This window comes from Protopterus annectens, chromosome 1.part0 (assembly GCF_019279795.1).
Source record: "Protopterus annectens isolate FY-2018-M chromosome 1.part0, PAN1.0, whole genome shotgun sequence".
Classification (NCBI taxonomy): Eukaryota; Metazoa; Chordata; order Ceratodontiformes; family Protopteridae; genus Protopterus; species Protopterus annectens.
In genome coordinates this window covers 157,245,120-157,270,395 of record NC_056725.1, presented here as the reverse complement: position 1 = coordinate 157,270,395, position 25,276 = coordinate 157,245,120, and the positions used below count along the sequence as shown (strand labels likewise).

The 25,276-nt window shown below is 39.5% G+C and overlaps 1 protein-coding gene across 1 annotated transcript in view; it reads left to right on the top strand.

The window, feature by feature from the left end:
* Window positions 1-25,276, top strand: part of LOC122787645 (nesprin-2-like) — a 493,963-nt gene that overhangs the window by 28,832 nt on the left and 439,855 nt on the right. The window contains exon 2 of the mRNA XM_044054502.1: window positions 4,997-5,101. The gene's annotated coding sequence lies outside the window, so the exon portion shown is untranslated. The remainder of the gene's footprint in view (window positions 1-4,996; window positions 5,102-25,276) is intronic.

Below are 25,276 nucleotides of genomic sequence, written 5' to 3'. Positions count from 1 at the left end.
AACATATGAAATCACTGTATTACTCTAGTCATCCACTCCAGTACCCCCATGCTCCTTGGTTCCTCTCACATAACTCTTTGATAGCTGCAATACCTATGTTAGGGATACCTGTTAAGGACTGTGACGGGGATCATGCCACCAAAGTAAGGTATTTTTATGGTAGATTAACTCAGTCTGCCACGGGAGCCCTATTCCTGGGCCACAATGGCTACTTTTGTTCTAGAGGCGCTCATGCAGTTATTCCACTGTCTACCCACATATCCCCTGTGAAGCACAACCATTTGTTTATACTTTGAGGCCTGCTAACAACTCATAGCATCATGTGCTTTGTAGGGATGCCTGTCCCACTTTCATTATAGGTATCTTAACTTTATTTTTAACATGTTTGGTTACACTCTCTATACCACTGCCAGTGATAGATGGGGATATTTCACCAAGAAAACGTCTAATAACAAGTCAGAGACTCAAAATCACCTTCTGAAGAAGGTAAGAAGTGTGGCCATATGAATTCACACACATTTGCTGGGCTCTGAGTGTGCGCAGTTCTGCCCCCATCAGTCCTAACCAGTACAGTGACATGATTCCATAGGGAGGAACTGCACTTGGCTCTAGTCCAGCTTAAGACCAGTGGACCACAAGTTAGTTGTCCGCCTTAGAGGGCTCATCTTCGACTACTTTCTGAATTTTAACCCAAAATGTTCTGCAAATTTATATAAATGTAGAAATCTCTTTGTTTCTACAGAGGTGTCTTTAAGTGCTCTCTCTCTCTCTCTCACACACTCTCTTCATCTCCTCTCACTTGTACCTACAACTAGAAATGCTCAGTGAGTAGGAGAGCCAAGTTTACAAAAACAAAAAAAACCTCCAATTCTCCACAGACCGATGGTGCTGCTCCTTATACCCAAAGAAAAAAATGGGCTGTGTAGGGTCTTGCCCCCAGTGAAAGATGACTTCCACAGAGCATCTGGGAACTGGGAAGGTAAGCTCAGTAGTTAGAGGAGGACTAGAGTAAAAACACAAGTGTTGTGCAGCTACTGAATAATCTTTACAGCATCCAGGCCCAGCTTTATTCAGAAATACCCCCAACTGCAAGGGATTAAGTTAAACTCCAGAGAAAATAACTAAAATAACTAAAATGTTATGGTTTCATCTTGTTGGCTTTGAGTCTCATAAGTATCCTTTTCCCCTGTTTTTTTCTGTTAGGTCTAATTGCTTTTTACCAGTAAATGCTACCTGCAAACATCTTACATCAGCTTGTTATCCTCACAGACTGCCCCACAAGTGGCAAGTCCACACAGGATACAGCTTCAGTCAAAGGCTAATATCACAGTAAGCATTTGATGTGTGTGATGCTATACATCCGAACCAAAGCAGAGCTGAAATGCTGCTATTGCTACATTATCATTCTGTTTTTGGGCACAGTTTTGGGCAATTTTTATAATTACCAAGCAAAATAAGTCACATTTTCCAGAAAGACTGCATTCAATCGCCTGTGTGTATGTCAGCTCCTTAAAAACATATACTGCCCCACTGCTCCAAGTACATAGTCCTGACAAAACATTTCTCTGTCATTAGCTGTGTCTAGTGCTGTCATACGTTACTCTGTATCAGACAAAGAAGCAGGGGACAGTACTGATTGCCTGCAATACAGCCCTGCTTCCAGGCATAACTTGAAGGTATATTTAAGAGAGTAATTTTTTTAATTAATACTGTAATTATACAAGTGAAATAATTAGCCATAAAACATTGAAAACCTTTCAGGCATTTGAGTCTGAAACTACTCTTTGAAAACCTGTCTAAACTTTTTCTCTCCTACACTCTCTGCGGTTAAGCCTGATACCATTTGTTGTTGTCAGCACAGGTCCTCCCTGTCTTTAAAGCCAATGTTTTTGGTATACATTTCCCAGTGAGTTATGAACACCAATCACGTCTTGTGTTTATCAGTTGGCATTTCAGTGACTATTGCAACTTGTCTTTGGATCCCTGCATCTGCAGAAACTTTTGCTAGTTTGTGGTCCTTGCTCAGTCGTTGCAATTTTTGTTTTGCTAGACAATGGCTAAAAATAAATAACGTGCTATGTATCATTTCTGAGTAATGATGTAAAGAGAGGAACTTGTTTTTCAGTTCTTACTTTCACATAAACTGACTGCATACACAGTAGAATAGTTTTGCCTCATAAATGTACGCCATTGTAGCTTTAACTTCTTGGTGTTTAAGTTTTATGCCACCATCAGTTATTATCATCTTGAGTTTAAATAGTTGTTGTTGTTTGTCTTTCGGCTTTTTCCCGGTAAGGGGTCGCCACAGCGGAACTCCGGTCCTCTAATGATTGGCAGTAGATTTTTTTTACGAAACACCGAGGTGTCGGCTCGACGCCCAACCTTCAATGAAGGCACACCCTTTTATGCACGCATGTCTTTCGAATGCTACCCAACCATGGGGAGGACATGCAGACTCCGCACAGAAGGCACTCCCAAGCCGAGATTCGAACGGGAGCACCTCTTGCTGTGAGGTAACAACGCTACCGCCGTGCCACCGTGGCACAGTTTATAAAGTTGTTTTGTGTCTAACATGTTACTATATTACTACTCTTATGTCCAGAATACAATGTACTTGTCATTGTTGAATGAATTTGTAACATTGTCCATATAGTGTAAATGGACATGCACTCCTACATGTGTTCCATATCATTTAGCTACTCTCCTTCCTGTCTCTAAGTTATCATCCTGCATTACAGTAGTGTAATTCCTACCCTGCTCATGTTAACAGAATTGAAGATGTTGACAAGAGCAGGACTGAATACCAAGCACCATGGTGAGTTCCTGCTCATCTTTGTAGATCGAGATACAGGATATTTCCCTTTATACATTTTACTGATAGTAATTTGATTAGGTTAACTTTCTTTACATTTTTTGCCTTGCTTTGCATTCACATGTTTCTTCATGTTTAGAAATATTTCAAGATCCATTTAATTTTACAACTTACTGATTAGATTCATAACACTGTGGAATAAGACCAATTGTAAAATAAAAATACTTGTTCCTTGAAGTGCAGAAGTCAAGTTGTTTGATAATGATATAGTGCTTGTAGAAATGTATTATAAAGTCTTCTGTCCCTTTAAATACTTTCGATTACCCTGATATATGAACAGTTACTCTTCTACTGAGTGCTCATTTCAGTTTGTTAGACTGTATGGTTGATGGTATAAAACTGTGTGGCTGTATTCAAAAAGATGTTTTGAGCTTCATGTGAAGGTTGTTGCCAAGGTGCTAAGTAGAATAAAATAGAATTTACTTCCAGCTTTATTGTATGGTTTATTTTGGACTTGTGTTTATGTAGGGAATGTATAAATATTGTGTGCAATCCCTTAAATGGGACATGTATAGTTAAGATAGTATATGACTATGACAGTAAGAAATTTCATAAGACAGACTCGCCTTAACGTTACACTGTGCATTAAATGACAGAACCCCTGTGGAGGGCAGATACAATCATGCATGGTATATACCATGGACAGACCTCTGCTTTGCCTTACCTGCCCACAGCGCATGCAGTGTTATATATTATGATAGTGCTGCGAGTGCTGTTAGAACTGGTACAGTATACAGGGATGCCCAGTCAGAGTACATGCAGGGGTAAATCCAGTATATATACACGGTTTAGCCAATTAACCAACTTGTGTTTGAGAAGTGGAAGGTAACTAGAGTATTCAGAGAAAAACTGTGAAGACATGGTTAGAACATGGAAGGTCCACACAGAAAGTGACAAAAAGTCAGGATAGCTGTTTTTGCTTGGAAGTGTTTGCATTGGTATTTTTATACCCCAAGCAGAATTTTTCCTCAGTAGATTGCAGATGTTGGAGGTGTGATTTGGAGGAAAGAGAAAATTGGCCGCAGATTTTTTGGGAGTGTAATGACTCGGCAGACTTAAAGTATTCCCTGCAGACTACTCTGTCAGAAATACTCAGTGAGCAAATTGGTGTAACTAAGGAAATTATTTTAATGAGCTATGATACAAAATCAGAATTGCGTAGACATAGTAAGGCCTTGCAGATTTTAATACTGGTGGCTGCCAAAAAAGCAGTTTCTATAGAACGGAAATCAAAGTCTAAACCAACCATACTAGAAGTAGTGAATATAGGAACAGAGATAAAAGAACTGGAAGTGGGATCTTTAAAAATAGGTAGGAGCAAGTAGAAAAAAATGGGAATTCTGAGAAAGATACATGCAGAATAATGTTTTGTAGGAGGAATGACGTTTAAGGGATGGCAGGAATTGAATGAGCTATGTAATATTCGCCTGACAATGACTATATGGAAGATTATATGTTGCATATGTTTGCAACTGAAAATATGTCGGTACGGTTTGTTTTCGTTTATATAAATGTATGGTTGGCTATATCATAAGTGATAATTCAATAAAGATGTTTGTTGTTTAAAAAAAATCAGGATTGCTTCCCAGACCTTGGTGCTGTTGCTACAGGTTAAGTGAACATATTACAAGAGAAAGGAAGTGCAACTACAGAAGAAGGTGCTACATACTATGAAAATATTTTGGAACCATGTCAAAGAATGTACTTGTTAAAGAAGTGATCATTTGCAAATGTTTGTCTTTTTGTGTTTTCCTGGTTAGAGGTCGCCACAGCGGAACTCCAGTCCGCTAATGATTGGCAGTAGATTTTTTTTATGGTGCCAAGTTGCCAGCCCGACGCCCAACCTTAAGAGAAGGCACGCCCATTCATGCATGTCTTAAGGTGGCCACTCGACTGCAGGGAGGACATGACAGACTCCACACAGAAGGCGCTCCAGCTGAGAATCAAACGGGAGAACCTCTTGCTGTGAGGCAACAATGCTACCACTGTACCGATCATTTGCAAATGGTTAGGAATATTTATTTTCTAACAGACTTTTTGTTTTAGCCAAGAGAAAATGTGAATGTTGCAAAAGCAGTCACGTGTCTAAAGTTCAGTCCATGAAACTTTCATTTTTTTTTTCAGGTTGGCAGGAATATGTAATAAAATACAGAGGAACTGGAAAAGACATGTGAAATTCTAAAGTTGTTTCTCTCCCCAGTTATTCTAATTCTGGGGGACCTCAGTTCTGTAAGTAAAAAAGATTACTAAAAGTTGTTCACTGTATTATGACTAAAAAACATACTTGTCAATACATGCATCGTCTGAACACTTAATGGCTGTGTGTATTGGTTTCAACTGTTGCCCCCCCCAAAAAAAAGACTCTTTTTAGATCATCATTCCTAACAGTAAGCACACAAGTGTATATCTATGTTGTATGCATGAGCTTACTAGATGAAAACATATTTGTATTACCCCGTAACATATCTGAGAAATGCTTAGTGCAATAAAATGAGAGACAAGAGTATGTACAAGTGACAAAGCTACTTACCCGTGTGAATACAGTAAACATGGATACGGTGCATTAAGTAAGATGTAAGGCTAGCACACTCCATGCAACATACATTTCAGCTAAAGAACTGCTTTATCTATTAACTGAACTCACCACTGGCATTTCTGAATCCTCCATTTTAGAAAACCAAAGAGCTATGGTTTAGTCATTGTGTAAATGTTGTTCTTGAGGGGATGTAGATTCAGATATTAAATCACTTAAAGAATTATTTCCATGACATCACACTTCCTGTTGAAGTTTGTTCGTATGTTGCTAGTAGGGTAGGATTGTTCCTTGCTGAAGACAATTTCTGGGGAAAAAATATATATGTCTATGTATTTAATATATTTAGCAGCAGCACCTAGTGAGGATAAAGTGACTGAGGTAGTGAGAAAATAATTAATTTGGAGTCAGACTAGCTCAATCCCTAGCATTAGCATTAAAAAGGAAGAAATTAGAAGTAAAAAGGTGCACATGATTTCCTGGCACCCTGTACGATTGTCTAGATCAGGTCTGGTTGAAAGACCATCCATGTTTATAGGTAATAGCGAGCTTTCCTTTATTTAATTCTGTAAATATTGAAAGATATCTTTTCAGCTTCTACAATGAAAGAATAGACACCAGTCACATTCATTGCATTCGTAGAGTTAAGTTGTTTGGTGTTTTAATCTCCTTTTGCATTTCTGACCAATGAATAAATACAAGCTTGGGCAATTTGGAGGCAACGGTGAAAAGATGAATTGGGTGCATTCCTAGTATAGCTGTTGTTTATTTGTATGGGCGGTATGGATCTGTGATTATTACTAGATGGATGGTAGAACATGTATTACCAGTGATCTGGACAGGGGAAACTGTATTCAGGCTACACACTGCTTATCTGTCTGCTTTAGTGTTGAAAAAGATAGCACTCTGGTGGAACAATGATTCCTCACCTTACTTTGGCAATGGGACTTTCGTAATTCTTGAATGTGTTAAAAAAATGCAGAAAGGCAGTGTTAATCAAGAGGAGACCAGCAAAGAAAGCCAGTATTTATGATGTATCTAGTATATATGTAAAAAAAAAGTAAAGTAGACTTATTCCCTGCTGGAAAGTATTACATCTGTCTGGTGCTCTGCCTTGTCATTTATGGGAGGGCCACCAATAATTTCAGTATGTTATGTGAGCTCATGGGAAGTTTTGCTGTAGTACCAGTATAGGACATTGAGGTAATGCATTGTATAGTGTTAACATTCCTTCCATCACCTCTTACTACACTGAATAAGTTGTAGTTATTATTTTTTTTTTTAAGTTTTATACCTGCTACTACCCTTTTGTTTAATACTCTGTGATAAGGAATATCTCATTCTGTTGGAAGAAGTTGATCTTTCTGAGTGCAGTTATTAAGTAGAAGGGTTTTACTCTTTTTTCTAAAAAAATTATTGTTTCCCTTTCATGTGTCTTGTTATGCACTGTTAAGAGAATCCAAAATGTGGATTCATACGACCAAAACTGAGGAGAAGTCACTTTGCACTAACTTGCATGTATTTTGCACTTAGCTGTCTGTGCCATTAGCATAAATAAATAGAATTAAGTAGAATAAATAAAAATATGTTCAGGAATATTATAAAACTATCAGTGGTATGATCTCAGTTCTTCTCATTAGAAATAATATGTAATTATCAACCATGGGATGGGTAAGGCAAGTCTAACACCAAATGAATAACAAAAGGAAATGCTCTAGGCTTAAAATGGCCCGCAAGGGCAGGAAATGCTCTAGGCTTAAAATGGCCCGCAAGGGCAGGTAATCTACTGCTTACCTATGAACTTCTTGTATAAATGTTTAAATGAATGCATTATTAGTCTTACCTTTCCAAATGTCATACATGTGCTCATAAATACATTCACAGTGCCTTCTCTCCATTTACATAGAATGATTGACATTGTTGATACAGGGCTCTATATATATATATATATATATATATATATATATATATATATATATATATATATATTGAATCACAATTGTAGTGGTCCATTGAAAGACTTTTACGAAAGGAAAAATTAACGCTGTAGTGTCACCCTCTTAGCAATGAACACTGTGTACACACATTAATTTGTATGTGCCTTTACAAAATTTTGAAACATTATTATTTTCCTTATTATCCTTCAAATATTTTTAGAAATTCTTGCCCTTCTTATATACAAATCTCTGCTTTCCAAGTTAATATTTTGGTTGCTGTTCAGAAGTACTGCTTTTGGTCCTTATATATAAGTAACAGGACATATTTTAATATTTTATTATTTTCAAGTTTATATGAGTTGCAGTTATGTCTTTCAAACTTCTGTTATGCAGTCTGTTTGAATAAGGTAAGGCTCGGTTTCCCATCTTTCTGCTTAGTATGTCAGTTAATGTTCATATAGGTAAAACATGATGGACACTCCCTTTGTTTCTTTTAAAACATTGGGTGCTAACAGATCCCTGATTGATCTACATGTCATTGGAAATTTTTGACAACCTTGTCAAGGCCCATGTAATAATCTGAGGAATCTTTTGATGGGTTCACCTATTTGTTAACCAAGCTTTTATACTTTTCCCCCTTTTCCTTCTCCAGTAGGGGTGTATCTTGTTTTAGGGCCTTGAACACTATAACCCATGTGAGTGTGTCTTATAGTTAGTTTTTTTGCAGGAGTGAGTTTACTCAAGAGTTAAGCAAAGTAAAAAACAAACAGAGAAGCTAGTGGTCTTAAAAGTTTGTTGATTTGCTCAGTCACAGTAATTTCCAAAAGGCATGAAACCCAGGTAGTGTTAAACATCAACAAGCTTTTATTCGTCACAAACAAACGATCCTCAGTCACAAAAAATCAGAAATATTTTAACAATGTTAAACATATCAGCTTTTGTATACTTAGACATTGGTATAGAAAATATATCCATTGTTTAATTTTAAACCAGCCTATTCATGGCAAACAGTATAAACAGGGCCGTAAAAGTGCATTTTAGAACAGTAAGTACCAACCCTCACACACTACTACTGATTAGATTAAACTTAATCCTAGTTAAGGAAAACACTACCATCTATATGAAACCCGCATTCCACGGTCTGGTATTAAGAAAAGCATAACTTATAGATAAAAAGATATACATAAAAAGACTTAATTAAAATCGCTTTTAGCTAATTAATGTAGTAAAGCCTTCATCAGGTCAGTGACAAGAACTAAAATCAAGAAAAACATGTAGCTATCTAACCATAAACACAATCAAACTAAAACACTATAAATATAAAAATACATCTGTCTAATAATATCTAGTAAATATCCAAATTGCTGTTTTTGTACTATTGCTTGTATTGTTCTATTTACTGTACTGTTCCATTCATTGCCTGGATTGTATTCTGTTGCAAAAAATTGTTTTCTGTAATACTATGGAGCTTTTCTCCCTGGGTCTCTGCTGAAAACGGGCCCTCAGCCCAGCCGGATGTTACCTGGTAAACAAATGTAATAAATGAATAAATAAAATAAATGTGTATTAGTGTGCATAAAAAACAAAATTGTTAACAACTTCGAAAAAATGTCAGTGCTTTGCAAAAAGAAAAAAAAAACTGTCATGACAGTTTTCATGTTTACAGCCCCAAAAACTTGTTTATACAATACAAACTAGTAGAAAAAATGCACAAAAATACAGAAAACAGTGGATGAAGTAAACTAGTAATGTATAAAAATGTGCAGGTGTGTGCATGAGCATCCACCAGTGTGGTAAATGTAGGAGATATACCAATACTACATTGTAATAGCGGCATGAAAAAAATGTGTTCTTTGAATTTACCGTTTAAATCTCTGGTGTGGTGCAATAAATCTAATCAAGGCAGAAGTGAGGTTAAAGTAACTAAACATAATATATATTTACATGCATTCTACACATCATTTTTATTATTATTTAGCATATTTTAGTACATAAAAATACTCCTCAAAAAATTCCCTAAAAACCTGTACAGATTGTATGGCAGTTTACGTAAATTCAGCACATTTTTAATAGAGCAATAGTAGTTAAGTCCTGGTTTTTCTGAATGCATTTAATTTCAACTGCCAGCATAGTTCTTTCCCCAACATACCATTGAACCCCCTTTCAAGCTCATCCAGATTTCTGTGTTTGTTAACTTTTTTACTCAAGAGTTAGCTGCTGTACTAACCAAGGGACTAGAATTCCATCCTCTGTAACTATCGCTATGTCTGTCTGCTCAGGCTTGGCAGTTATATGTTTGCTTTGAATGGCCTTGGATTATTGATTCAAGGTAGCATCCTGAAATAACAACAACATTTACAGCATGGTCATATGAGTATGCCATCCAGATGTGTTGTGCGTGTGCATGTGTAAGGGATGGTTGTGTGTACATATGGAGCTACTTAATCGAAATTCATTTTTGCGAAACGAAAATAGTGAAAGCTTAAATACCTGAATGGTAAATTTACCCCAGGGTAAATAAATACTTGCCCAAACTTAAACAAAACACACATTGAAGTAAGTAAATCCCAACTCGGTGGGGGGGGCTATGCCCCACACACCCCCTAACTGTAAATACCAACTCCGGGATATCTCTACAGTGGAGAAAAGGGCATGTTGAGCAAGTGTTTACTTACCCTAGGAAAAATTCGCAATTCGGATATTTAAGCTTTCGCGATTTTCATCTCATGAAAATGGATTTTTATTATATGAAGTTCAACCTTTCAAAGTAGGTCTGTATACACACACACACACACACACACACACACACACACACACACACACACACACACACACACACACACACACACACATACACACACACACACACACACACACACACACATGCACACACACACATAATGTGTGTGCGTTTGTGTCTATGCACACAAATGAGTGAGTGGTGAGTTTTATTCTTTCTCGTTATTATTTCACTAGTGAATCCAGCAGTGCAACACTAGTATTAAAAATCTGTTTGATCTGTGGCTGTTCAGAGAGAGAGAGAGAGAGAGAGAGAGAGAGAGAGAGAGAATCAGGAGTAACCTAAATCTGTGCTTTATGGAAGAGACCAGAGACTCCAAAAATTCGCCTTAGTCTTCTGAAAGATGTTCAACTTCTGTTTCACAGAAATAATGTGACCCATGTGCTAAAGTGACACACCACACATTAAGTCACCTTCAGAATCATTCTAATGTTGGGACAAGTACAAACACCCTGTTTTGAATCTATAGTATGTGATATCAGAAATATCAGATTCGGATATTGTTCTAGATGGATGTATTACATATGGTTATGTAGCTTTGCTTACCACATTAACAGAGCAACATATTCCTTAATGAATTCCAGCCATCCATCTTGCCAAGAGCATCCTATGTTCAGAATTTGAAAGAACCATATTGGATGCTCAGTGCTGTATTTGTGGTCTGTCGTCAGTTTCAAAGTTATTTACTAAATGTACTTTGGTGATAATGGCAGCCACTCTGAGTCTGAAAGCTGTTTGGCTCTGTCCCTACCTGGATGGCTGGCTGAAGACAAGGTTCTGCCAAGTAGGAGAGGAAGTGTACCAAGAACTTGGTTTTCACAATTTGCTTGGTTAAAGCTTGCAAGCAACTAGAATGTTTTAGTTTGCTTGGTTCTAAACAAGGCTGAACACATTTGTTTCTCTGATGTGTTAATTTGATTCTGTAGTACATTGTTTTTCTTTGGACTTCACATTTTTGAAAGACAGAAGTTTAGTTTCTTTTATCTTTCCACCATAGGTACTCATGCTAAACTACATTTCTGTAGTCTTAATAGTATGTTCTACACTGGTTCACTAGCCATAGTGGAGACAAGTACTTTTCTAAGCTGGACTTTCAGAGGTCATAGTAGGAGAATTCTACTGAACTTCAAACTTGAGTTGCTGTTAATGTGCGTAAAGCTATCTTGCTGTGACAGTCCCCTAGCAAGCTTCCATAAAGGTGTCCCATTCGCCATTCTGGCACTCCTGAGGATACTGACCACTGAGGCATCACTTCTAAGCTATAGAACCAACTTTCGGTTTGTACAGTTCACAGCCCTTGGTCTATAAAGATATCTGCATGTCGAATCAAGTAGAAAGAAGTCAGATCAAGTCATCTGGCTTAGCCTTGCCTTCAGTGCTTTTGCCATAACATGGTAATGCATGTCAAGACCGAAACTGGGGTAAATGTGTTAAAAGGCATTCCCTTGTTTGCACATTTCAGTAGACCCCCTCTTAGCAGTAAAGTCTTTGGCTAGGATATTTGAACAGCAACCCAGATTCTGCAGCTGATTTAGGTAACTACAATGAAGCATTGGCTCTAATGGCAGATGAATACTGTACGCCCTACTACGTCTAACCATTTTGCTTGGCCTACTCAGACTAATCACTTCTCTGCTTATAGTCGTTCAGACCTGCAACCTGTATTCTCTCAGCCTTTCTTAGAACAACCTTGTATCTCACTTTGCCCAATTGTTTAATTTCCTGCCTTAGGGAATTCATTCAGTTTTCATACCATTCTCCCTTTGAAAATGTATTTTCTAACAGGTCCTGTGTATCAGTCTTCATGTGGTGCTCACTCATGTGGTACCTTTCAGAGACTTAAACGTATTGTTTTGTTAGACCTGGCTGATTTTTTGCACCTCTCTTATTCATCTAATCAATGTGTGTGTGTGTGTGTGTGTGTGTGTGTGTGTATATATATATATATATATATATATATATATATATATATCTATATATACATCTCTCTCTCTATATATATATATATATATATATATATATATATATATATATATATATATATATATATATATACACACACACACACACACACACACACACACACACATATTTTTCTGTATATGCGCACACACACGCACACACACACACACACACTTGTGTGTGTATTGTATGTATGATCACTAATGTATGAATACTGAGATGTTCTTCATGTTTCACTGTTGCAGTCATCACATCTGGGTTATCTGCTTGCAATAGCCCTCAGTCGGCCTGATTAACAAAGTCTTGGGTCCTGCATCAGTTGCTGTCACTTCTTCCGTGATGTCAGTTGTGCAGCCGATGCCATTACACCAGTCTTTCTTGCTGTGCAGTGCTCGAAGCAGAAGCAGTTCGCAAGTGCCAGTCGGCCAACTCCTGAAATTTTCATTTTCGAGTTTCAGAACCAAACCTTTTCTTGTTCTAAACCGATGTCAGTAAAAGTTAATAATTGCATTACTTGTGGAAAGCAAATACCTCATAAAGAGTTTCATTCGTACTGTATTCCTTGCCTAGGCCCTGACCACGACGTACCTCGCTGTTGGTTTTGTGCCTTATTTAAGCCACGAACTATCCATTGTCTGTATATTTTTGTTTCTAAATATTTTGGTGCTCGGTTCAATTATCCTGATATGTCTCCGGTAAGCCATCTGACTACTGTCATTCCGAAAAAACGCAAAGATAAAGACAGAGACAGGCCGCTTAGGCCCAAACCTGCCGACGACGCTTCTCCTAAGCCAGTCGCCAGTTCGCCAGTACTCAGTGAGGTGCGTTCGCAGCCCCTGATACCTGCTACTTCAGATTCTCAGGCCTCTACGGAGACCCCATTCGGAGTCTGGTATGCCGCGAGATGCTTCAACTGTGGATCCTGCGGATGTCTCTACCTTGGATGGGTCCGGAGCCGCTGTGCAGGCACCGACTTCTGAGGGTGTATTCAGGCCTACTGACTTGCATATTAAACTGATGCCATCCTCTTCTTCAAGGCCTAAAACTCGAACCATGCCTAGAAAACTGGCACCCAGACCACATGGTCAGACCTCTATGCCTAAAAAACTAATGATAAGAGTGATTGAAGACCTTATTACTTTAATCAGGGGAAGCCAGCCTCCCCCCTCTAAGAGACCTAGGACTGAATTTGCGTATGATACTTCTGACCAGGATTCTGAATTTACTGTTTCCTCTGATGACCAGGATTTACCCTTATCTACCTATGAGGATTCTGGTGCTGAGGACTCTATTCCCTCTCCTTCCCCCTAGAGGATTTCTCTTTTGGTGAAACCTTGCATACTCTCAGGGAGCATTTTCATTGGGAAAGTCAGGATTTCTGTGATTCTAAAAGAGGCTTAAGGATTTCTTACTCCTGCCCCAGCACAGGCCTTTAGCCATACCTCCTGTACTAGACATTGTTGATTATGCATTTTTGGAATCTAGCTTGAACCCTCTTTACCTCCTCCTCTCAGAAAACCTGATAGATATTACAGGGTCCCTGACTCTCACAAGTTCATTTTTAAAAATCCTACTGCGGATCCTGAGACCATTTCACAGGGAACCAAGGGCATTAAAGCTACTACTGCCAAAAATCCTACCCCCTCTGATAGAGACTCCAGGGTGCTGGATAGATGGGGTACGAAGGTATACACTTCTGCAACTTTGGCCATTATGGCCTTAAACTGCCAGTTTCATATGTTAAAGTATCAGCAGCATATTATTAGATTGCTTAAACAGAAAATTATGTTGATTCGTGATTGTGCTGAAAATAAGGATTTACAGGATTTACTGCATTCAGCTGAACAAGTTGGAAGACATACTTTGCAATGTGGTTTTGATTCACTAGAGGCATCTTGCAGGGCTGCTGTAACTGGGTCTATACTTAGAAGGCATGCTTGGCTTAAGGAGCAATCCTTGCCAGATCATGTTAAAGTGAAATTACTAGATGCTCCCTTAAACCAGGACTGCCTGTTTGGCAACAAGGCAGAAGAAGTTCTTAAAAAGATCGAGGGAAAAGCTAAATCTATGCAAACTGTTAAAGATTTTTTTATAAGTACAACCTCCAAGGTTTAGTAAGCATTGGTCTTCCAAGAATTGGTCCTTTCCAGTCTATTCCAAACCTTCTCAGTTCAAACCCAGATCCAGCAGAGCTCCCAGGCTTCAGTCCCAGGGTACGCACAGGACTAAGCAGTGGGGGGCCTCAACTTCCAAATCTGGGAGTAATAAAACTCCCACCTATGGTAAACTGTTTCAATTACTTCTTTTTAAAATTTCCAAGCCCTTCTCAACTGACTGTCCCTTTGGGGGGAAAGATTGCTCTTCATGCAAAGAACTGGGAACTTATTACCCAGGACAAATGGGTTTTAAATATAGTATCCCAGGGATACAGATTTCACTTCCACACGTTACCAACACCAAGCTGGTGGCCAGATCTACCCCCAAATCAGTGGGCAGAGGCCCAAAAGCAAGTACTTTCTCTCTTAAGCATGGGGGCTATTCATTTGGTACCAGAAGAGGAAAAGGAACAAGGTTTCTACTCAAGACTTTTCCTGGTACCCAGAAAAGACAATTCATGGCGTCCTATCCTGGACCTGTCTACTCTAAACACTTTTTCGGTGATTCCAAAGTTCAAGATGCTGACTCTTCAGTTGCTCCCTATGCTAAACAAAGATGCCTGGTTGGCAACACTAGATTTAAAGGAAGCATACCTGCACATCCCAATCAGGGAATCATGCAGAAGATACCTACACTTCAAAGCAGGCTACACGCACTATCAGTTCTCTGCACTGCCCTTTGGCTTATCTACTGCACCCAAGGTATTCACAAAGTGTCTAGCTCCAGTCATTGCATTTTGCAGGCAAATAAATATTCAAATATACCCATACCTGGATGATTGTCTAGTTCAGGCAGAAAGCCAGGACATACTTTGAATCTTCTGGCCTTTGTACAAAGGGTGTTAACATGTCTGGGGTACACCATAAATGAAAAGAAATCACACCTGGTACCCTGTCAGCAAATTATATTCCTGGGAGCAAGCTTGAATACAAATTCCAAGATGACTTTCCTCACGCCAGAGAAACAAATTAATTTGACAACCTACTTCAAACAAGTGGCCACAAAAACCCTGCTATATCTGCAAGGCAAATACTACAAGCCTTGGGGTTCATGGCCTCCTGCATTCTTCTAATTCCATATACAAGACTGCATATGAGGAAACTACAATGATATCTAAAAAGCCTATGGTGTCAACATTCTCAGGATCTAGAAGCAATGATTCCTATCATACCTTGCCTACACCTAGAGTTCCTTTGGTGGGCAGAGGCTTGCCACCAAAACAAGGGACTACCATTCACACTACCCCCTGCCGCCCAAACCCTAACAACAGATGCATCAGACTATGCATGCGGGGGCTCACCTGGCAGGGAAGTGCTTTCAGGGCAAATGGAACCCAAGTCAAATGCACCTGCATTTCAATCAAAAAGAAATGTTAGCTGTGACAGCCTTCAAGGACCACATTCTTCCAGGACAATTAATGGTAAAGACGGACAGCACCACTGTTATGTGGTACATAAACAAGCAGGGGGGTTCACATTCTTACTCCCTCTGCAGACTAGCCATGGCATTGTGGAACACAGCCCTGAGCTACCAAGTGCATCTACAAGCTCAATTCCTGCCAGGAAAACTAAATACACTGGCAGACGAACTAAGCAGAAACCTCATGGACCCCACATGAGTAGAAATTGGAACCAAGGATTTTCAACATGTTGGCAAGCAAATGGGGGAGCCCAGATATAGACCTGTTTGCTTCCCCCCAGAACTATCAATTAGACAGATTTTGCACAAGAACTCCCCACAAACAAGCTTGGAAAGTGGATGCTTTGTCCTTCAGCTGGAAAAACCTCTCAGTTTATGCCTTTCCTCCTCTGCCTCTGCTCTCCAAAGTACTACTAAAGAATCAAACAAGACAAACCAAGGACGATTTTGATTGCATCAGACTGGCCTCGCCAACACTGGTACCCCCTCTTGCGCAGTGTGTCACTGCTGGCCCCATGGCACCTGCCTCAGACTCCTACCCTATTGTCTCAGCAGGAGAATCAGATTCTGCAGCCTCAGCTTCAAACACTGAACCTAGCAGCCTGGCTAATTACTTAATCTCTCCTTTACCATCCCTCGGTAAACCAGTGTTAGATATCATTTAGAGGCAAGGAGGCCTGGTACTAGAAAAACTTATGCTGAAAAATGGAAAAGATTCTGTGCCTGGAGCCAATCTCAAGGGATGAGCACAGCAGTGCCCAATTTACTTCAGATTTTACAATACCTAACTGAGATGCTGCACAAGGGCCTGTCTTTCTTCTCCATCAACATTCACGCCTCAGCCATTTCAGCTCATTATAACACAGAACCTCTCCTCTTCTCTTATCCACTGCTCAAGCAGTTCCTCAGAGGGGCCAAAAAATTACGACCACCCAGGAGAGCTCCAACTCCAGCCTGGGACCTTAACTTTGTATTGGAGAAACTCACTCTTCCTCTTTTTGAGCCAGCTGCTACTGCAGACTTAAAATTCCTTTCTTGGAAAACAGCTTTCCTTTTAGCAATCACTTCAGCAAGAAGGGTATCTGAATTACAGGCTTTTATGGCAATGGAGCCTTTCATCATCTTTCATGCAGACAGGGTGTCCCTCAGGACCAGTCCCTCCTTCATGCTGAAGGTGGTATCCAGTGTGGCCCTTAATCAGTCCATTCATTTGCAAACCTTCTTTCCTAATCCACAGAACAAAGGGGAATGGATACTGCACTCCTTAGATGTGCACAGACAACTTGGATTCTACTTGGACAGGACTAAACCTCAAAGGAAATCTGAACAATTACTGGTTGCATTTGCTCCAGGGGCAGAGGGGAAGGCTATTTCAAAGCAAACCATTTCCAAATGGATAGGCCATTGCATTCATTTCTGCTACAAGCACCATGGAAAACCTGTCCCACAGGGGATCAGACCCCTCTCAACCAGGACTGCATCTACCTCTACAGCCTTTCTCAGAGGTGTCCCTACCAGGGACATCCTAGAAGCTGCTACCTGGAGTTCTGTACATACTTTCACCAAGCATTACCAACTGCCAATTTTCTTTAAATCCAGAGCTGGCTTTGCCACTGCAGTCTTGCAGGGCCTTATAGCTGGTCCTAATGCTATCTAAATTCCTTCTCCCATTCATAGCTTTGGGAATCTACCCAAATGTGATGACTGCAACAGGGAAACACAAAGAACATAGTACAGTTGTGTACACTTACCATAAATGTAGATGTTCGAGTGTATTCATTGTTGCAGTCCTGGTTACCCTCCCTCCAGCCCCCTTACTTCTTTTTGCTGTACCTCTACTCTCCTTTACTATGCTCAAAAGCTTTTTGGTATATTTGCTTTTTTGTTGGAGGTATAACCTTGTGTGTGTGTGTGTGTGTGTGTGTGTATATATATATATATATATATATATATATATATATATATATATATTTAATTGCTTCCCATTAGAGGGGTGGCATCTGACATCTGGGGCAAGAAAAACTGATGTAATGGTGTCGGCTGCATGTTTTATACCCCTGATGACCTAACGTCATGGAAGAAGGGACAGCATCCGACGCAGGACCCAAGACTTTATCAGGCCAACTGTGGGCTACTGCAAGCCGATAACCCAAATGTCATGGCTTCAACAGTGAATACACTCAAACATCTACATTTATGGTAAGTGTACACAAGTGTACTTTTTTGTGTCAGAGGTTAAAGATTACAGTATCCTGGGGATTTATTCTTTCCCTGAGATGCAGTGATCATAGATTTCGTATATTTAAGTAGCAGGAATATGGGGTGCTGCCCTCCAGATTAGGGTTACCTCTACATAAACATTTTTTTTAAGTTCAGTCTGTCACAAAGCTGTTGCAGTTTTATTAGGAAGACATATATTTCATACATATTTATTTATTTACATTTGTTTACCGGGAAATTCTGACTGGACACAGGTCCTTTTTCAGTGGAGGCCCGGGGAGAAAAGCTCCACAGAGTGACATGGTAGATGGTAAACAATAACAGTCAAGGTATGTGTACAGTAGACGTGATGATGACATGGAGTAATACAGGAGCAAATTCGATACAATTGAGTTGTAAGCTCTAATTACAACACTGAGAAATAAGAAGTAAAACACAGTTCTTGACAGTGACTAGATAACAATAATAGACTAAATGATACCTAAATCCTGGAAGGAGTAACAAGCAGTGAGTAATCTTCACTTCAGTTTTATAGTGCTAGAGGAGATACTCTATCTAAATCTGGGAAAGGAGAGAAGGGTTGAAGGGTGGGGGGGGGGGTATTAGTCGGGATTTGGACAAGAACAAAGCCAGTGTGAATTTAGGTGAGATTTAAGTACAATCTTGAAAAGACTGCAGGAAGGAAAGGTAGTTATGGTAGTGGGAAGGTTGTTCCAGAGCTTGGATATAGCACAGGAAAATAGTGCTGTGTGTAATCCAAGCACAGGAAAATAGTGCTGTGTGTGTGTGTATATGTGTGTGTGTGTGTGTGTGTGTGTGTGTGTGTGTGTATATATATATATATATATATATATATATATATATATATATATATATATATATATATATGAAAATACATACATACATTTGATATAGGTGAATTTCCCTTCATTTCACTAGGTGTTTATAAATGTTCTGCAATGGTACGATTTACCTCCTGACTGAGTCTCACACCAGAGAGTTTGGTAGGCACACTGATACAGATCTGTGTAGCTACTGAACACTTTTAGATTTACAGCTGATATTTTTTCTCACTACTAATAGCTGAAAGTAAAGCAACATTTATTTCTAAAAAATCCATTTCTGATGCATATCATAATCTAATGTTAGGCGTACTTGAATTGCTTTTTATTAAGCTGTACCTATACTGTATATTAAAAAATATCCCCTTACTCCTACTTACCAGTGTGTTGTTCACAGTGTCAGCAGGTACACTTGGTCAGTAGTATACTGTAGCAACTCTAATCCTGTGCGTCCTTGTAGAGATGTGTACATCACCCAAAACTCATCCCAATTACATGTGCACCCTTGTAAGTATGCATACAACACCCAAAACTCATCCTGATTGCATCTGCCCTTGTATGTATGTGTTCAGTACCAAGAACTCATCCTGATTATAGCATTTGTACCCTTGTGTCCTGTATGCATGCGTACTGCACCTTAAACTAATTCTGATTACAACACATGCACACTTGTATGTATGGATATTTCATCCTAAACACATCCCCATTAATTTGCTTCAGCTCTTGAAGCTGGAGTCGGAATGGAGTTTGCTTTTTGCAGTGGCACTATCTTAAAAAGATAAGCAATGTCTTTTTATAACAGCATTGCAACATGGTGGGGGCTAATGCACAGTTTTTACCCTTCATTAGGGAAACAAGAATTTTGTTGCAGAGGCTATGGCCTCATGACTAAATGAAGTCCTTATGTTAATAAAATATGAACTGCCAACTCTCTGACATGCTATATTATCACAGCACTGATTGCTCTAACAAAGGGAAGTCTAATGTTAGACTACCTTAAAAAAATCAAAACTTTGAATTGTGTTTACTGTCATTTTATTCCATTGTTTAGAAATAAGGTAGTGTCATTCTTTTCTTATGTCTGCAATACCCACTTGTTGGTTAGATAGTTTCATGGTCTGATTTATTCTCAGAAAAGTGAATCTTAATGTTTCTGTATATTGTAATTTGTATTTATTTATTTTGATTGAGAAGATGGCTTGCTTATAGTATAGATTTTTTTTGTGAGGAATTCTACAGAGAGTAATTATAGGGGTTAGAAAGTGTCCGATCGGAATACAGTTTTTGCCTTACAGCTTTCTATGTGGCTACATTTTCAATACTCAACTGGGTAGCACTACTCTTATAAATAACTAATCCTGTAGCTGTAATCACAGTGATATATATGAACAATACATGTTTGTCCACTGTACAAGAAAGGAATACCATAACAAGGCAATGTAAACAAAGTAAAATGGTAATGTACCCCTGCCACATGCCTTGAATAAAGCTGGTATCATTGGTCAGTAAGGAAGCATTTCACTTGTTATACATTATTACATCAGCACAGTAAATAACTTCCATATTCTTTATACAGAATTGTAATGTAAAAGCATATTAATGAATGTAAATACTACACTTTCATGCCCTCCTGAAGAAGATAGCTCAAGGACAATACTAGAGGGAATATTTGTGGTACACAAGTAACAATACATCCAATACTAAAGCAAATGGGGCGTTTTCCCCAAAATGTACATTGCACAGTAGCAATGTGTATGGTACTGAATGTTATGACAGCAATGATGTAGACCACCTTTCCCCAGTATGAAACCAGACAGCATGGGGACTGGGGCATTGTGTGTGCCACTGGATTGTTGACTTGTCCAAGAAACATGACTTGCAGTTTTATAATAAAGTAAGTTTTACAGCAGCTGTAGAATGTGCTATAACAAAAGTCCATTGTGTGGAATGGACACACTGTGTAGCATTCTAGATGTTTTTGTGAATTTCATCACAGTATAGTGGAAGTAGTTCAGTTTTAAAGACTGTGAACCATGCAGGGTAAATTATATGGCATCCCTGTGTGGGATAGAGCTGTATATTTCAAGAGGAATTTCACTGCATCAAAATACTGCCATATTTCTGCATATCATGCATCTCCAAAACCTTTCCTAATTGAAAGACAGAGATCCTTTGTGTAGTTTTCATTTTTTTCCTTGTGGATTTTGAGTTATTTGCATTTTAATGGATTAAATCTTTGTTCTGATACAGTCATGGCTACTGAAATGGACAGTGTGTCACACATGACATGCAGAAGTCCGTAGAGAGACTGTGGAAGTTGCTTTGCTGCTGGCACGATATTCTACATACGGAATGCACTGTAAGGCAGTGGTGAATTCTGCAGTGTGTGCCAAGTGGTAACGGATATTGATGCCTAGCAGGAAGAACTCTAAATATCTACCATTCCTGAAAATAATAATCATATTCGTCAGATGAGTTGGGTGCATGAATACATTTAATTTTCAAGCCTTGTAACCGATCTTTCTGTTATGTGATTCACATTCATTTCATCCTGCACCGTAACCCCATCTAAACTAGTTTTCAGAAGCATTCACATTACTTTGAAACATGGCTATTTCTACTTTTAAATGAGCCATAAATTGTTCGCATGAAAATGGCAGGGTCTGACACTCCCTTATTCCTTCTCCATTAGAAGTGGTGCCCAAGTGGCTCTTCTTTTTAAATGTTTAAATAAATCACACTTGCAAAGCAGGTCAAGCTGTGGGTCATGTCATGGTGTAACCATGTCAACATACCCATCTCAAAAGTATTTTCCAGAATTCTGTTTTATTTGGCTAGAACAGTTCTCTCCCTGGAAATGATTTAGGATTTTGTAGCTGGTAAAAATGGGCATAACTTCTGAAAGGCGTAATATTTTTTTCTCATGGTTATCAGAAAGCACAGCTTCACCATCTGTTATACCCAGATGCACCCCTTCCCTGTCTAATTCCAATGACAGTTCGATTTACTTTCTAGTTTGTGTATGTACACAAAGGATTTTTTTCCACACAGGTCATTTTTGCATGGTATTTGTTTCTGTATTATCTTATACCCTCAGTTTTGCACCCTTGTTGCTGGTCCTTGCCTATGGCACAACAATTTTTATATAAACAGGAGAACAGATGCACAAAATATTGCAGTGTATTTTTGATATTAACCTTTTTTATTGCTTAATCCTAACTACATCTTCTTCACCACACAGTCTTGTAACTGATGTTTTATAAGTTATATTTGACACTGACAAAAGACTGTAAGAGGCCTCAGAATTACAGCTGCTACATCCATGTAGTAATCATATTGCTCAGTTACATGATTACAGATATTTGGAAATTTGGTTAGGTCCTACAATACTCTTTAAATTCATTCAGAATCCAGTGTTGATAAAATACTGTGTTAGGTGAAGGTAAGTATAAATGTACCCATTGTCATTTACCAGTGACACTAAGAGCAGTTGGGATAGCTGTTTTCATTCCATTTGGTGCAGAGAATTAAGCAACTATTAACAAGCTGCTTCCTGTAGTACAGTGGTCCAGGGTATGAATCCCTCAGTCTCCATTACCTAACAGTGTTGACAGTTAGGAAGTCACTTAACCAGAAAGTGTGACTGAGTTTGAAAGAGGTCCATGGAGATCAGTGCTTTTCTCCAGTTAACAAATAAAAGTAAAAAAAAAAATCCAAACCTAGAATAAGAGATTCTAATCATAATACCATTTAACTCCCTTCTGAAGAAAAATCTGTTTTGAGATACCTTGGTCATAATATACAGCTTTATGTATCTCTCAGAAGCTAGACACTACCAATGCCTTTCATTGCAGAAGGCAGGATGGTAGTTGATTGCAGCAAGGACAACTTTTTTTTTTATTTGATCTTCAAACTATAAAGCAGGGCCAGTGTTCTCCACTGGCTAATAAATTCCTAGTGGCTTCCTCAGTGAGCCCCCTAAGGTTACAGATCCAAGGAGCTTTCATATTGCATCCTGCATTCAAGTTAATAGCAGCAGGTGATTCGGAGGATTATTGTTGCTGCCTGGAATCACCTACTACATCTGAAGTAAAGTAAATTTCAGGATGCTAAGAGCAAAATTATGAAAGTATGTAAAAAGAATAAAAATGCTATTAGTTTCAGAGCGAGAATTAAGAAGATCCCCCTCACATAATAGCCATCGATATTAACCATCCTACTATCTGTGTTAATATACTCTTTGTATAGGTTTATGAGTTCTTTACAGCCAAAGAGACCACTGAGAAGATCAGCCATAAAAAAACCAGCACCAGTGGGAGACTAACAATGTCCCCAGTTAAGCAGACTTTCTCCATGTATGCCTGATGAAAATGTGCACTCACCCAACCAGTCACCCAAACTGGCTTTAAAGGTTGTTAGGGAAGTAACCCCTTCCCTAGTAACCTTAATAGGTAAGAGTAGCCTATTCCAGAAGTGAGGGGATATGTTAGATTAGGTATCTGTCACAGCACTGGTGTTGATGTGGGTAAATAGGTTTAGGTCTTTAGTGTAGTTGTTTTCTTTACCTGTGGTTCTGTTTAAGTGAAGGATGTCAAAGTGCTGGATTTTTCATATCCTATGGCCTTTTTGTTCATAGGTTCATAGGTTGATACTAGGCTATCTGCCCTAGGGCATTTATAAGCCTAGCCAGAGTGTGTTTGGCTTTTGCCTCCCTTTTAGATTAGTTAACTGTGCCTCTGTATAGTAGGTCACAGAAGATAGCTGTTTTAAGGTTAGTTTACTGTGCCTCTGTCTAACAGGGACATAGAAGAGATCCCAGGGGTAAACTTACGATCTCCCATCCACTCGTCAAGATTTCTCTTGAAGAGGGTCAGTGAGGGGCTCTGCCTAACATGGCTTGGGATTTTGTTCCAGAGTGAGGGGAGCCTCTGGGATATGAATCTGTCCATCTCCAGCATGTCCTATTTATTGCTGTGCTGAGGTTTAAGTCCCTGCAGCGTGTAGCTCTAAGGGATTTGGATTTCCTGAGGTGGAGCATGTCCATTAATTCTGGGTTGGACATGGCTTTATATGTCAGGCATAGATCGCCTCTGTGTAGGCGGTAAGCAACTGAGTAGAGCTGGAGTTTCTTCAGCCGAACTGCATAGGGCATGTGTTTGAGGCCCTTGATCCTCTTGGTGAGTTACTTTTGGGGTCTCTCCAGTTGCTGCAGGTGTCGGGTAAGGTACATCCCAAATGGGGCATTGTATTCAATTATGGGCCTGATGAGTAAAGGGGCACAATGACCTCTCTTGATCTAGATGTGAACCCTTTCGTGATATGGTGGGCTATATAGAAGGTCTTTCTAACCACTTTGGCAACGTGATTGTCAAAGGAGAGATTACTATCTACTTGGGTCCCCAAATCCCTAATTACTTCTTCCGTACTTAATGGATTACCACGTATGTGGTAATTTGTGGGCACTTTGTTTTTCCCAAAGGGGATGACTATGCACTTTTTGGCATTTAGCTTTAGCACCAGGTATCCGTCTCTGTGAGACCCTTTTGGAAGATGTTTGTGTCAGCCGGAGAGTCAATTATAGCTCCCAGTTTGCAGTCATCTGCGAACTTGGCCAGCCATAGTCCTCCCGTGTTGGCCTGTACCTCAGAGAAGTCTATACCAAACAAGAGAGGTCCCAGGACTGAGCCTTGTGGGACGCCACTTGTAACTGGTTTAGAGTCTGACATGGCACCTGCGATTCTGACCATGTGGGTTCTATCCCTGAGCCAGTTTACAACCCATCTTGTGACATAGTGGTTGATATTTAAGCTGGTGAGCTTATTTATGATGCCCGAGTGGGGTATTGTGTTGAAGGCTTTTGTGAGGTCCAGGTAGGCTGTGTGGACTACCTTCCCTTCATCTATGGCCTTGGTAACTGTTTCAAAGAAGTCAACTAGGTTTAAGAGGCAAGATCTGCCCTTAACAAAGCCAAATTGGGTAGGATCCAGTGTCTGGGGGTTCCCAATGTCTTTGTTTATGAGTTCCATGATGATACACTCCATAGCTTTGCAGACCAGACTAGTCAGGCTTATAGGGCGATAGTTTCCAGGGTCCGTTGTGGCACCACCTTTGTGGAGCAGGATCACTGTTGCTGTATGCCATTCTTTGGGTACATATCCTGTAGTAAGGCTGAGGTTGAACAGTGACTTTATGTGCGGGTTCAGTTCTTCTTGGAGCTCGTGTAAGACGCAGCCCGGGACACCGTCCGGTCCCATTGATGCTGTGTTTTTGCCTTGGAGAGGGCAGCTTTCACCTGTGCATTTGTGATGTCAGGGAGGCTACATTCTGTTGGGATAGACATTTGCTCTTTTGGGGGGGAAGGGGGGGAGAAGTTTTCACTGAACCTGTCTGCCAGGATGTTGGCAATGTCTGTGGGTTCAGTGTATTTTTTGTCATTTTGCACTAACTCAGAGCATATCTGGGAGTTGCCACCCGGATTCCTGACATAACTAAAGAAGGCTTTGTGATTATCTTTAGTGTCTTGTGCAATTTTTC